Genomic DNA, 16,509 nt, shown 5'->3' on the forward strand with positions numbered 1-16,509 from the left:
GTAAGAGGAGACCGATTTCATTCTCATTCAGGACGATGACACTCATTTGGGCCCACAAAGCTCAAAGCTCAAGGAGGTCATCCAATAGCAAAAGGCGGAAATCAATGCTTTGTCCCTCAACTTGGAAAGATCAAAGTGGATAATAAAGTACCTGGAGCAAAGAAACAAGCAACTAGAGGATTAGTAAACCATAATGGAGCTAAGAAACATACGAGAAAATCGGCAAGCTGCCAAAAGGAGGAAAGTCAAGTTCACAACACTTGAGCAAGAAATGAATGCTGATCGTGAGTCTTGGTTGGAGAGGACTAATATCCACTTGGAGAGGATGTTGGAGAAGGCCATTAACGAGAAAAATATGTTGAGAAACATGGCATATCACTATTTGTCAAGGAATATGGTGTGCCAAGCTAGAATCAGGAACTTGAAGGCCAAGTTGAAGAAGAGATCGAGGAGGAAAAAAGCGCAAGATAAACTTTAGATCTTGGCTGAGGCTTCCTTGGCCCAACACAACACTTGATGGAGAAAACTCAGCCCAAATTTCAAAAAATTTGGGACATTTTTTGCATTTTTGAAATTTTTGGGCCAAAACACAGGTTTTTCTGCCCAATGCGCCGCGCCACCTGACACTCGCTTTTGATGGAGGCCTCCAAATGATGAAACATTAGCATTTTTGGATTTTTCTTGGAAAAATATGCATTCCTACCAATGGCCAAGAAATTTTGACAGGTTTTGAGCCCCAAAAAGGTCAAAAACACCTAAAAAATGACCTTACTGCCCCTATTTTGACACACAGGAAGCAGTGTTGGGAGAACTCAGTTTTGGAGGGGAAAATGGAGGCCAAATTCAAAAATTCTACTTGTTCTGGAAAGTAGACAGGTAGACCTTTCGAACAAGCACACTTGGAGCAAATTGGAACACCAGGAAGGCCTCCAAAAGTGGCTACAAACAGGCACTATGCATAGAGAAATCAGCGCGACGCATTGGGGAAATTTTGCTCAGTTTGACCAAGAATACTCTGTTTTTCGCCTAGTTTCTTGACAGTTTGACTTTTCTCCTTCTTAATGTCAAACTTATGATGTAATTTAATGTAAATTGATGGATCTTGATGTAATTATGTCAAATTTTCACTCATGGAGGTAGATTCATCTATCAAAAAGTAGTTTGCAACTAAATGAATTAGTTCCCTAGTTTCTAGAGGCAAGCTGTTCCACTGCCTAATTTGTAGTTCTCAGTTTAGAATTAGTTGGAACAGCTCCTAAACTCATGAGCTTGACCCCTAGAGGCTAGGATGAGTTGTTGTTTGCCTATATCTTATGTTTTTTCAGTCATTAGCATGGTTGGACTTTTGAGAAAGCTTGGAGCTTCATTGTATACTCATCTCAGCAGTTTTGGCTAAGGAATAGACCAGGGTTTGCAGCACTTTATGGGATTCATGTGGCATCTTGCTTTGGTATTGTGTTTCCTTCAGTAAATTGTAAGTTTATATGTGTTTTATGTATGCCATTATCTCTCTTGCTTCTTCTTAACTAAAACAAACAAGGATAAAGGTAGAATCCATTGAAATTGCAGTGCTCTACCTAGGGTTTGCTTAGTTATTGATGTTTTCAACTGTTTGAAGAGGATCCCTGAGGTTTTCTTGCCCTCTTCAACTCCTCGCCTCTCTAAGTCTCTCCATTTCATTCAATTTTGAAGTGCCAACTCAGTTGCCTACCTTGCCCCATAGAGATCTCTGCAAAACTGAGCCTCATTCCCCATACCCAAATTTGCCTTTCCATTTGAGCCAACAAAACATCATCAAATTCAATCAAACACATCTTTACACATACTTAAGCCTAAAATCAGTCATTACATTAGTCATCTCAAGCTTCATAGGCCATCTTTTCTGAGATTGACAAGGAGAGAGCCCTTTCCCGACCTGGTAGGGCTAGCTACCAGGTTAAGCGTGGTTTGATGTTACCCTAGATCCTACCTTTCTCAGCCTGAGGTAGATTTAGGCCCTAACACCATGCTCCTAGGAATTGATTGGGCCATTGATATGAATGGGGTCATCAATCTAAAGAAGAGGACAATGTTGTTTGAAAGAAAATTGTTGCGGGTTGTAGTACCATTGGACCCTGCAGAAGGGGTGCGCTATACTTAACCAGTCCGCGATTATGAAGAAAGTGTGGATGAACTGGATCAAATATACAAAATAGCAACACGAAACTAGGACTAGATCAACCGATGATAGATGGATGGATTTCATGGGACTAAGAGAGTTCTTGCACCTCGGATTCAGACGAAGAGTTGGAGCATTGGCAGAATCACTAGCATGAAGTATCCACACTGTGATGTAATATGATGATGAAGTCACTACGCTGTTTTTTGTTGCAAGTAAGGAAATTACCCTATTATGATGGTTTAACTAACGTAGATAAGCTTTTGGATGAATTTGAGCGTGAATTCCCTAAGGATCACCGCTTCCAAGCATTAGATTTGGCACTACGCGCTATGCTTGCATGATGGTGGGGTACGTATAAAGATAGTTTTGATGGATGGCGAGATTATAAAAGGATAATGAAGCTATGGTTTGGGCATCCTAATACTCAATTGATTGAGAAATATAACAGGAAGGATGATCCACGTGATCACCTAGCGAAATGGACTAAAGCATGGGGAACATAATCGCAGCCAGAGTGGGTACACATATTTTTCCATACTTTGGATACAATTCCCATGAACTGGTATTTGGAAACGGAACTCTGCCATGGTACTGCGGAATGGGATGTGTTGAAGGAAGGGTTCTTATTGACCTTCAACTTTGAAGATGGCTTCGCAAGCATCGATGAAGCTCTACAAGAAATTAAGGTGGTTATCTTCAGAACGCCATAAGAGCCTATGGAATGGGTCCAACCAAATTGGAGCACCCATCTGCGCCATGCACTGGAATTCTATAACATGACTGCTGAAGAGGAGGATGAAGATCCAAGAAACATTAATATTCTAGAGGCAGAAGGGCATTGGAAGTCGCAGGCCCACAAATAGACAACCCAAACATCACCACGCCACTGAAGACAAAGCAAGTAAACATTGGTACTGAAGCAGAACTGAAGGTAGGAAATATTGGATATTATTGGGACAACGCTATTGTAGATAAAGTTGTTTAGTTACTTCGTGAATATCAGGATCTCTTCCTTACCAAGTTTTCAGATTTGAAGGGCATAATTGGCGATTTGGGCGTTATGAAGATCACTCTGAAGCCAGACACGAATCCTATTAAATAGAGGCTGTATCACCTTAATACTAAATACATGGAAAAGGTTCGCCTAGAGTTGGATAAGATGCTAGAGGTAGGCATCATAGAATCGATCGAAGAATCTGATTGGGTGAGCCCGATGGTGGTTCAGGAAAAGAAACAGAAGAGTGAGATAAGGATTTGCATAGATCTGCAGAAGCTTAATGATGCATGTGTCCACCACCCATTCCCAATTTCGATTACCAATGAAGTATTAGACAATGTTGGAGGGCAGGAGGCCTATTCCTTCACTAATGGGTTTTCTGGATATCATCAGATTAAGATCGCGCCCGAGGATAGGAGAAAAATGACCTTCACGATTGAATGGGGTTATTTTCACTACACTGTGATGCTGTTTGGACTTAAGAATGTGCCTGCGATATTTTCCTACGTAGTCATATCAGTTTTCAAGGAGTTCATTCATAAGTTCCTGGAAGTATACTTTGATGACTAGACGGTGCTCGGACTAGTAAAGCATAATGTAGAAAGTCTGCGCCTGTTACACAAAAATATCATCACCATGATTATTTGCAGTCAGTATGGGTCTATCATCACTTGTACTGACCTCCTAAGCAAGTCTCGGACCTCAGCTCTTCAAGTCAAGCTTTGAAAATGAGAGAAAGATATTGAAAATCAATAAAGCTCTGGTTCCGCACTTTCTCTCACTATTGCCTGCGGTCCCGCACCTTCTGTTTACAAAAACTGCGGACCTGCCCGCTCTGTCCCTAAAGGTGTGGGTGCGGACCCCTGTGAAAGTAAAAAAGGTGTAATTTTATTCTAAAAAACTCACTTTGGGTTAATTCTAGATGATTCTAGAAGGAATTTTGATGTGGATTGGCCGCTCTTAGGTGGTTCATGCATCCCAAAAGAGAAGGAGCTAATCCCTTGATGAGAGGGGCTATCCCTTTGAAGTAGGGCTTTATCCCTTTGAAGGAGGACCTAGTAACTTCCCTCCATTGCACTATAAAGTCAGGCATTGGGCTGGTTGCTAGAGAGGTTAGAAGCTGAACATTTTTTAGGGTAAATGCTGGTGAAATTAAGACTTCCTAGTTGAGCTTGAGAGGAGAGATCACATACCTTTTTGGCTTCATTGGGAAGAGAGTGAAACTTGTCAAAGTAGAGGAGACTTCTTGCTGGACCCTGGGAGGATCTTGTACAGTGTCAAGGCACAGGTTGTAAAGTTCTTCTTTGATTTGAATTAATACAATCAGATTCATTTTTCTCAACAAATTGTCTCATGTCATTTGTTTCATGAATTCCTTGACTTTGATGTTAAATATGTTTTATGATATTGGCTTTTCAGGTGCTATTTAACTTGTTTGCTTGTTTGTGTTTGCAGATTCGCGACGAGGGAGCTCACTTGGATCAAAGGAGCAAGGCTTCCACAAACTTGCGTTGGACCTAAGGTAGGCCTAAAGCACTTGTTTGCCTTTGTTTATAAATGCATATTTAGAGAAAGATAGTTTGTGATTAGTTTGCTTGTCATTAGGTCTTCTTTAGATTCTAGGAAGGTCTATCTTGTCCGCAAGATCGACTTATTCCGTGTGACAAAATGGAGACTCCGCTGGGGACTTGATTTTTTCCTTGTTTTTACTTTGACCTGAGAAACTGTGTTTTTGTTTCTGTTTTTGGCTTGTGTGTAGAATTGGGTGGAAATTGTAGATCCAGGGTTATTTTTCGTTTTTCATAACTTTGGGAGAGGACCGCACCCTAGTCTTTTGACACAGTGCGTACTTATCCGCACTTATGCTTTTAGCACAGAGCGGTACCGCACCTGTGTTAATTGTGGACCTGCGGACCCTGTCAAAATTTTGAAAAACCTAAGATTTCCTCTGTTAGTCAGCTTAGTTTTTGTTTTAGAAGTTATTATCCACTGCCTAGACCTGCATATAACCTGTCAGAAGCTTTCCTTAGGTTAATTTAATTGGTGTTAGGGTTTTAAGTGAAATTCCTAGGAGTTTTGCTTGTTGGGTTTGTTTTTCATTTTGGTCTTGTAGTAGCTCTGAGCTTAGAAGCTGTAGGGACCTCAGATCACCTTGGTTTCTGCCAGCCTTCTTATGAGTTTGACCATTTATGAAATCTACCCTTGTTGAGGAATCCGCTTTGTGTTTTCTCTTTACAAAACTTCGAAAAGCTTGTGCTTAAAAGTTTGGATTTTCATTTTTAAAAAGAAAACGAAATTGGTTGTTTTTGACTGATTTGTGATTCTGCATAAATTGGTCCTTAGTTTACATCTAGCGAAGTAAAACATCCTTAAAAAAGACATCTTGTAGGCTTTGACTTCAAATAGGTTTTTATAATTTATAGATCTCAAAGTTAGTCATTTTCATAGTTTCGAGTGTTTTATAAAAAATAAAAAAATCTCTTTTGGAAAAAGTTTGTTTTTTGTAGTGGTTGAGTGCTTTGAAAAGAAAAGGGAATTTTTTGTGAAAATAACTAGTTGTCTCGTTTTGAGTGCATTGGAAAGGACAAAAGCTCTTCTTTTAATTTGTTTGTTAAGAAAGATTTGTGTTTACAAAGTATTTGCATTCTCAAACTCTTTCTTAGCTAGAAGTTCATCGAAGGGAAAAGATTGTTTAAATCATCTTAAGTGCATTTTTAGTGATTTTGAGTTGAGTCTTCATACCACGAGTTTCATCTCTGCACCTCTTGACTTAAACAAAAACCAATAAAAAATAACGCTTAAAGTAAAATTCATCTAGTAACATTTTTATTTCTAGGGCTCTGATACACCAACATAGCTTAGGCTAGTGTCTTGGAGTAGGAGAGTAATTAACTCTCCAAGACAGTAAAAACAAACAAGTAGTTGTATCTTGTGGTAGGGAAGAAATCCAATTGTTGCATTTATGCTCTGGGAAAGCTTCTCTTAAAGGAGAAGCACGAGATCATGTCTGAACCAGTGTGGGAATCAATCCTTCCTCATTGGGAACGACGCCAGATATTCACGTATTAAAAACGGTAAACCTCGGATTAACCATTATCGAGGAGCCTGAGGTCACTTGTTGGTAAACCTTGGATTATGTCAAGGAGCCTTCAAGGGGATTGAGCTTGCTACTCTTCCCTTGCATGCGTATCGGATCGTAGACTGTTCCCCCAGGTATATTTGTTTCAGTTGGTAACCTTAGTGGCCATATTCTTTAGGATTCTTCCTAAGGTGATAGTGGTGGGAAGATCCCACTGTACCTGGAGCAGACGTCGGCTAGACTCACTTGGATTTTTTGGGGGTTCTCTTCACTCGAGACGGTTAAGTGGAGGAACTTGTGCCAGTCTATTCATTAAGCAGGTTGCCGGGGTAACTGTTCCAACCACCATTTCTATATCGAACTCTGCGATGTTGGATTTCATCACCAACTAGTGTTTTCGGTACGGAAAGTTACTATTTGTGTGGGTTTGATCTCCTAGATTCTTTAGGCATGTGATTCAAATTTGTTTGGTTCTTTAGAGGCTTTAGGTGGTTTTCATTGAGATTTTACTTTGTTTGCGTGTGAAGTAGTTAAAAGTTTTTAACCGTGGCTGAATTACCGAGGAAGTCCTGTAGACTTCAAGGCCAACCTCCTGAGTTTTCACCGAGCCAGCCTGAAGGGTTGAAAGTCCTCGTAACTCCTAGAGACAGTAGAGTTGGGTCACCTGAAGAAGGAGAGTCTTCTTTGGTAGTACATCCTGATTTTCAAGCTTTAGTAGCAGATTATAATCCACAATTAGTGTCTGTTTCCGAAATTACTGGTAGCTTTTCGTCTGCTAGTGATATAGGTGAGGAACCTGAAATATCCGAACCTGAAAGTGAATTTGCTGCTACTCCGACACCGGGGTTTGCTTCTCTAGATTCTAGTGGTCCTGGTTCACCTAGGGTAGAAAGAATAATTACCCAAAATCTTCCTTCTGGACTTATAACTATCAAAGAACTTGCTACTCCGGAAGAAGAAGTAGGCATCCCTATCCCTGAAAATCAACCTGCTATTGAGCTAAGGGAGCGTGAATCAATTTTTTACAGTCCACCTAGGAGCAGTGCTTGGTATCTTTCTTTGACTAATTTCTTAGAAAACCCAGGGTTAAGTTTTTCACCACCTCGTGTTCCTTATCACCCAACACCTAGAGGTTATTATCCCCCATTAAATATGTCAAGATAGTCGTCCATGTTTACTCAATCGCCTGAATCTTTTTTGTACAACGGTCCTTCTGTTCCCTCTGGGTATCAGTCACTTTCTAGTACTTTTTCGGGAGCATCTCCTCAACCCATTGAGCAAGGGTTATTAACTGGAAGCAGTGGTACTAAGCCGTTGAGCGTAGAAGATATTCTCATGATGTCAGGTTCTATTCCCAATCCTCAACCTCAAGGTGGACAGTTACTGCCTGGGGGGCAGCCTCAAAATCCTCAATTATCGCCTTGGGGGCAACCTCAAGGTACCCAATTTGCGCCTGGGGCGCAACCTCAAGGACAGTACATACCTACGGGACAATACGTTCCTCAAGGTCAACCCCAGACTCAATATGTACCCCAAGGTCAACCCCAGTATCAATTTATACCTCAAGGTCAACTCCAGTATCAGTACGTGCCACAAGGGTATCAACCCCAAGGTCAGTACTCGAACCAAGGTTTCCAACCACCCTCCGGTCAATCATATGTTCAAGGAACGAGAAATGTACCTTTGAATTATCAATCGTACCCTCAACCCGGTTATGGTCCTCAATATTCTCAACCTGTTATGGGTCCGTACCACAGAATGAATTTAGTGTGGGATCCATCGCAAACTCAACAGGTGTTGCATCCAAATGTACAGTTGTCATCTCAAACTGGACAACCCTTAGTTTCTGGTACACCCCAGCAACCTGTCCAGTCTAATATTCAAACTTCTGTACCTTCGGTAATTTCTCAACCTGGGCCTAGTACGCCTCGTACTCCGCCTCAAACGACTGCTGCAACTGCAGCAACATCTGTTCAATCTACCCCACCTACTTCTGGAGTATTGACAGCTCCGATTTCTACTGTCCCTGTATCGACTCCTCAGACATCTTTACCTCCGTCTGGATCCACGATTCAAACTTCGGTTCAGATGCCTGTAGGACAACCTGGTTCAAGTACGGTTGTCACAAGTCAACCACAATTTACTTATCAACCGTACCAGGGACAGTACCAATTCGGTCCTGCTGTGCAGCAGCCAGTCTATCAGTATCAACCGTACCCTGGGTACACATATCAACAACCTCAGCAACCCCAGTACGGTTGTTGTTGGGAAAAGTATCCAATTCGGAATGCCCCTATCCCACTCTAAGGTGTGATAGTGCCTTAGCAACAAACAAGGTAAACTAATTGAGTATTCTTCTTTATGGAATGTAAATGAGGAAGAAGGATGTAACTAACCTGTGTCTTCCGCTAGTTTGTCGATCCAAATCACTCCTCTCTTCAGTAGCTCCCAGCTTCTTGCCCCTTCACCGGCCCAGCTTCATCGAATTCCTGCAACATCACAAGAGAGAGAAACTACACAAAGATACAGATATACATTCATAAAAAGCTCAAGATCAGATTAAGCTAAACATGTAAGCATAACAAAACATCATTGGTACACATCATGTAGGAGAAACTCAAATAGTTTATTGATAGAATAAGAAAGTCCAAGAGGAGATACAACCAAGTGAGTTCCGATCCAGCATCTACCTCCCAGCAAAGGAATCCCTTCCTCTCCTCCAACAAAGCATAAATCACCCAATGTACTAATCTCAATCTCAAACCAACAACAATTCTTTGCAAAGTACAAAATTCCAGCCTCCTGAACCTCTGGGTGAGAGATCCATATATAGATGTAAGCAGAGAGGATGAGTCAGCTTATGTTTTGACTTGTGGCTTCTCTCTGTCAGTTCTTTCTTCCACTTGGAGGTTGAGAGCCTCTTACTCATCACTAGTCGAATTCATTGAGGCAAGTGTCATTGGAAAAGATTATGGAAGCTTCCAGGGTCTTTCCACCTCGTTGAATGAGTTTGCCATTTGTCATTTCCCGCTCAGCGCACCCTGGTAGTGCTTCCACCTGCGTTGCAGTGAACCTAGCCAGTGTAGTCTCTGTATTTCAACGCAGGCAGATAGTGGAGCCTCTGAATTGATCCTGAATTGACTGTTTGTGAGTGGTTTTTGGTGGAGAACTTCTGGGAGAAGCTATCATTGGTTGACCTTGTTCCTTTAGGAGCTGTAACAACATCTTTAGGGACTTTGGATCCCTTGAATTATGGATATTTCATGCTTATAGCTGTAAGGCACAAAAATGTCTATAACGACGGTTCGGTTAATCCTGGTTTTCCGGGAGGATATAATATCCCAAATGCAATTCCTATTCGTAGTTATCCTGGATATCCTCCTCCTGGGGCTGGTCTCATGACCCAGAGTTTTAGGGACCCTAATCGTCAATTACCATTTATCGCAACTTTGGACTTTCCTGACTTGTCGCGCCTAACGAACGATCCCATTAATTATCTTCTGTTTTGGCCGCCAATGCCAAATAAGTTGCCTAGTGATATTCCTAAGTTCGAAGGTAAATCAGGAGAGGACCCGTCGAACCATGTGATGAATTATCACCTTGGTGTGTGTCTAACTCCATTTCAGATGATTCAATCCATCTAAGACTTTTCCAACGCACTCTAATTGGTCTTGCGGCCAAGTGGTACATTGAGTTACCGCGAGGCACTTTTTATAATTTTAGTCAGTTAGCTACCTCGTTTTTAACTCATTTTCAGTTGCCAGTCCGATATGACAATGGCACGGAATTTCTAACTTCATTAAAGCAATCGACGTCCACTTACATTTCAGATCATATTCATGAATGGAGACGTCGACGGTGTTTAGTGAAGGTTTTTATTCCGGATCAGATCTTGGCTGAGTGGTTTGTAAAATCTTTGTTGTCAAAGATCACTGAAGATGTAGCTAAAGCCGGAGTTGTTACTGAGGAGCAAGTAATTGCTCAAGCACAGTACCTTGACTTGGTCTATACTCAGTCAGGTACGTTACACGAGAAAATCCCCGATCTTCCCAAGCAAAATCAAATCGCTGTAGCTCCTTCGGGATCTCATGCCGCCGATGGTATGATTGGTACGGTTAACACTAAGAGTAAGAAGAAGTCTTCCAAGAATTCTTCTCCTATCATAACCTTGCCTGATTCCCCGACAGGAGATTCTTCTGCGGAGATTTCCGCCGATATTCACGTTGTAGAATCATCTACAGCCAAATCAAAATTCGGTGGGAAGAAGAAAGGGAAGAAGAAGAATAAAACGGACAACAATTCAAAGGAGAAACCTGAAAAATCAGAATCCAACGATGAAAAACGCAAACCTCGTTATCCTTGTCTCATTTGTGACGACGAACATTTTACAAGAGACTGCCCTCATCGTGCAGAGGTTGCGAAGATTGTCAAAGGTTCCCAAACACCTGCTGTTTTGAAGGATCCTTTTCCAAGTCAAGACAGTAAGATGATAGGTTCTTCCTTGAGTGCCAATGAAGAACCCATACTGATGATGTCCCATGTTAGGATTGCGACTCGATCGCATGATTATGGTAGTAAAAGTCTTGTTGATGGTAAAGAAGCAGAATCTTCTCATTCTAACCCATCAACCTCAGCTCCCGGTTCCGATCCACTACAGATCGAGAAACCTAATCCAGACTTGGTAATCAAACCGCCTGCCAAGGGTATACTTCGAAAGTCAGCTTTCAATCCACATGCGAGAGCGGCTCAGAACTATAACATTGTTGAGGAATTAGCTGTTTCACCCTCAGCAATGTCGGCTTTGGAAGTGTTGCAATCATGTCCAGAACAACGTAAATTACTTTTGTCGGCTATAGGAGCTGTTGACGTTCAGAGCGACTTGCTACCAATAAAGTTCTTTGAGTTTCTTCCCAATTTTTTCCCCAGTCATTGCTGACCAGTACCTCTTTATTTTTGTCAAGCTTGAGGAGGATAACATATGCTTGTTCTATAATTTGCCCTTCGGGCAAACCCATCGCTATGTTTTAACGAGCCTAGCGATAGTGAAACTCGTTCTCGTCTAAAGACAAGTTTGTCGCTATTTAATGTTTTTAACGAGTCTAATGACAAATATAACTCGGTCCTTTTCATTTTTAGAGAGTCTGAAAAGGTACGTAAAGTCAACTCCGAAAGTCCTTTTTCGTCATCTAATCCCTTAAGTCCGAAAAAGTATAAAACAATACAGAAGGGATTAATTTTCAATAGTTTTAACGAGCCGAACAAAACAAGCGCTCGATCTTTTTGTACAATAATCCCTCAGGTCCAAAAAGATTAAAATCTAAAGGAGGGATAGCACTCCCGGTCGCTTTAACGAGCTGGAAGGCCAAAACTCGGCAATCTTTTCATATTTTACGAGTCAGATGAAAAGATTTTAAATAAGACTCGTCTTTTGAGGAACGAGTGATAAAACAGGTAGCAGCTGATTCCAGGTAAGGGTTGGAATTTTCCAATCACGGCAGTGTCACAAGGATGGCTAGTGAAATCACTCTTCGCAGCTGTTCCTCAAAATGGGTAAACAATCAATATGGAGGTGAATGATCAGCCAATGGAAAAGTGGAGGTGACGGTGCAAACACGACCAAGGCTTTAGTGGCTGATAATGTTACATTCACGGTGGTTATTTACCGGAGGGTAGTTCATTTTTTAACGAGCTTAAACGCGGAAAAAAACTGCTCGGTCTTATGTTTATTTTTTAACGAGCATGAACTATGTGCTAAAACTACTCGATTAATCCAGTCAAATGATAAGAATGTCTCATGTAAGATTCCATTTTTTATGGAGCTTGTGCCTTACAAAGCTATGCCCCGCATCCTTTCTTTATGCAAGTTAGGAAACGACTAACCCAAAAAACAGATAAATAATCACTCTTTGCTTGCACTCCAAAAGGTTTGCATGCCCCCAGGTATAAAACAGAGTTTCAAGGTTACCTCTACTTCACTTCCGCCAAAACAATTGTTTTACCGAGAGAGGCCTACCTCTTTCAGGTTACCCAAAGATTGTTCTGTTAATCTTTCAAACAAAACACTTCTTCGGCGATGTCTACCGAGATAAACAAAGGTGAGCGACGAGGCACACAAACTCACATAACTTTGACAAAAGAATCTTATTCTAGAATAACCCCTATCTCAATCACGGACAGGGTACAGACTAGTCATATTCTCCCGCAGAAACCTACCTTATACCCAAAGTTTTCCTACCGAAGCAGACCAGGACGCATGCCCCCTGGGTTCCAGTCATATCCCTCCGAATTACTCGTGCTCATCGGGAGGACGGACCATGGGTTGAGACATTTCTTGCGTGAAGAGACCATTTAGGGATGGCATATGACTATTTGCGATGCGTGATCTGGGAAATGAAAGCTGGTCCACGAGCTTGACCACTCTTCCTTCGTGCGGAAAACACATTACTCTAAAGAGTGAGGAGACGATGGCTCCCATGCAATATATATAGTCTCGTCCAAGGAGTAGGTTATAATCCAAGGGTCCTTGAACGACCATCACGTTCATTTGAACGGTCTTCCCTTTCAATGTTATGGGCACATTGGGGAGGATCCCTAAAGGTCGACTGGTTCCTTTATCAAAGCCTGTCAGATTTCTCATTTCAGGCAAAAGCGCTGGCGAACCAAGCGCTTTCCAAGCAATAGAGGAAAGGATACTCACAGATGCCCCCTCATCAATGATGGTGCCAGCCATGACCATTCTGTATATTTGGACGATAATTCTGAATGGTATGCTTGCTGGCAAACGGGGTCTGCCTAGTTGGTTCCAGTCGAAGGAGACAACTAGGTTGCTTGGTGGTGGGACCGAGTAGACAGCCGGGTATCACTCTGACGAACTTCCTTCCTGCGATAAAGGAATGGGGGAATTTCCCCCGTGCTCGTCGGAGTCTCTGTTGATGAAGAGAATTTGGATGGTGTCATCTTTATCCTCTTCAGTGACTGTATCATTCGAAGATAAATCCTCTAAAGGCAAGACCGGGTCAACTGCTGCCTCGACCTTTTGACTTTCGTCGGGTATGGATTCAGCTGGTTCATCTTCAATGACCGACGCTTCAGCTGACCACTTGAGCGGGCCAGCTGGATTTTCAACTAACGAAGGACTCACCAAGAGTTTTTTATATCCAGGAGGGAGTCGTAACGGTGAAACCGGACGATCATCCAAAACTCTTTTCGCTTCGTCTAAGAAGGGACAACAGTGGATGGCGTGGTTGCCTTCGCACAGTCTACAGGGAGATCTAGCTCTCCCTTTTTTTCCAAGGACTTCACTTTCGCTAGTTGACGGTATGCATTCAACATGGCTATCAGAGGTTGATGCCACCGGATTGTGCAAACGGGGAGACCAGTCCCTTAGTATCCGAGGGATGCAGGGACAATCTCTGTGGAAGTGGTCTCCCTTGCATATGACACATGGCGATTTAGGCCTAGTCAGTGCTGTGTGTGGATTTTTGTTAGACGACACTTGTTTGCCCCCAGTCGCTTTTGGCTCCTTCTTCTTCTTCTCCTTCTTCTCCTTAGGAACTTGGTTTTTAGTTTTACCAGTTCCGCCAAGCGAAGAGGAAGGAGGAGAGGAAGAATTAGAGGAAGTAGAAGGCTGGTGGGCAACTCTGGACTGGTCTAACTGTTGATTCGACTGTTCAGGAATAGTGGTGTTCTGAGTGACATTGGTTGAGAAGAGCCAGACCGGCAAGCCAATTGTCAGTCCTGGAAGCGACAATGTGGCCATATGGGGTGCACCAACATCTCCCCAAGAGGAGAAGGGACTAGGATTTCCACCAAGGGGAATTCCTTGGTTGGTGGGCTCCATTTTCTAAACCTAAAGATCAACGCAGGAAAAAAGGGTGATTGCTCCGTTTAAAATAAATTTTAACGACGCTTAGACACAACTTGCTTTTTCAATTTTAAAGAGTCGAGAAAAAGCAAAAGATGACTCTAGTCTCCTTCGATGTTTTAACGAGCCCGAAGTGACAAATGCTCAGATGGACTTTTTCCGTTATAGAGTCTGAAAAAGGCCAAAAGGAACTGCTCTGGAGTTCTAGGTAGAGGGTGTGCCAAACTTTTCACAAAACCGCAGAATACTTTTTAAGGTACGGGCGGTCAATCTTCCCGAATGCTGTGTTCAGTGCATTGCAATCAGTAGGGCGGCCGACACGGCTTCCTATGGATAAAGGTTTTATGCCTATAGGGGTCTCCCAATATATACTCGACGGTACGTGGGAGCACAATCCGTACTGGCGCTATCGTCTCTCAGGAGGAATCACCCAACCATCAGCGAGATCGACAGTCACCAGGTTTTACGACGCCGGAACACGTCTCTAGCCTAGACCTCTATGTTGTGCGTTAAGTTACAAAGCGTTGTTAAGTTCATTCAATTTATTTTAGGTTGATCTTTCTTAGACGTTTTCCTTTTTGGATCACCACGAGATGTATGATACAATTCCTAAATGCAGTCTAAAGATGATAAGCAAGCTTTTATATCTTTTCAACAATGAAAATCCTAGCTACAAGGGGAAAAGAAAGACACAATCTTTTCTCAAAGAGCATAGAGCACACTGTAAATGCACTTTCCTAAATCAAAGCATGCAAACTATCAAAATGCAAATGCACATATGCATGTATTTGTTTTCACTTTCTTAATATTGATGCCTAAAAAGAACGCTGTTGTACAAATTTGAATTCGATTTCAAGTGAAAACGTAAACAAGTTCCTTTTTCGGAATCAAAAAGACGATTGCGACACTTTATGATTTACTTGTTTCGACACTAGAAATGCATAAATTCAAACCAAACGACAAAATTAAAAGCTTAATCAACTGTGAACAGCAAACAAACTCACTCCTAAGATCAAAACGACACTTACAACAGGTCTAGATCTAAGGGCGACAGTATGACTAGTTTACTTTTGTAATGGGAAACTGCAAATGATGTAACAAATACACAAAGAACAAATACAGTTTCTTTATACAACTGAGGTGGAATTGAGGCAAAGAAAAGGGGTTTCAGATAGGTACACTGACTGATAACAGACTGCAAAAAACAGAGATAAAACTGAGCAAAAGGAAGCAGGGAACCACAGCTGCACAAGGCAAGGGCTGATCAGCGCACCCTCAGCATAGAGAAACTGAACTTCAGCGCAGGTATCCTTCACGGGAACTGCGTTGAAATGCAGAACCTCTTCACAGAGTCTGCACTGAAGCAGAAACGAGAATTGTTTCTGGGCTTTGGGTCACGGTTTGCAGTTTAATCTACAGTTTTCGGCCGGATAAAAGCTATCAATTAGGTACAATTAGGAGGATGATTTAAAGGAGGACTAAGATCTATCACAAAGGGCTGTTAGAGCACTTGTGGATCAGCTGTTCAGATCATAAAAACAGGCCTAGTGAGTGGACTAGAGTGGCATATCTCTACTTTGCATTTGAAAATGGCAAATGCATTTCGATTCGGCACCCCTGAGTTTATGAGAAGAACAACAATAGAAACACAAATAAACTAACAAGATACTCTCCCCAGCGGAGTCGCCAATTTGTTGTTGGGAAAAGTATCCAAATCGGAATGCCCCTATCCCACTCTAAGGTGTGATAGTGCCTTAGCAACAAACAAGGTAAACTAATTGAATATTCTTCTTTATGGAATGTAAATGAGGAAGAAGGATGTAACTAACATGTGTCTTCCGCTAGTTTGTCGATCCAAATCACTCCTCTCTTCAGTAGCTCCCAGCTTCTTGCCCCTTCACCGGCCCAGCTTCACCGAATTCCTGCAAGATCACAAGAGAGAGAAACTACACAAAGATATAGATATACATTCATAAAAAGTTCAAGATCAGATTAAGCTAAACATGTAAGCATAACAAAACATCATTGGTACATAGCATGTAGGAGAAACTCAAATAGTTTATTGATAGAATAAGAAAGTCCAAGAGGAGATACAACCAAGTGAGTTCCGATCTAGCATCTACCTCCCAGCAAAGGAATCCCTTCCTCTCCTCCAACAAAGCATAAATCACCCAATGTACTAATCTCAATCTCAAACCAACAACAATTCTCTGCAAAGTACAAAATTCCAGCCTCCTGAACCTCTGGGTGAGAGATCCATATATAGATGTAAGCAGAGAGGATGAGTCAGCTTATGTTTTGACTTGTGGCTTCTCTCTGTCAGTTCTTGCTTCCACTTGGAGGTTGAGAGCCTCTTACTCATCACTAGTCGAATTCATTGAGGCAAGTGTCATTGGAAAAGATTATGG

Source organism: Pinus tabuliformis, chromosome 2_2 (genome assembly GCF_031772625.1).
Source record: "Pinus tabuliformis cultivar Carrire ecotype Pingquan chromosome 2_2, CPIR1, whole genome shotgun sequence".
Classification (NCBI taxonomy): Eukaryota; Viridiplantae; Streptophyta; class Pinopsida; order Pinales; family Pinaceae; genus Pinus; species Pinus tabuliformis.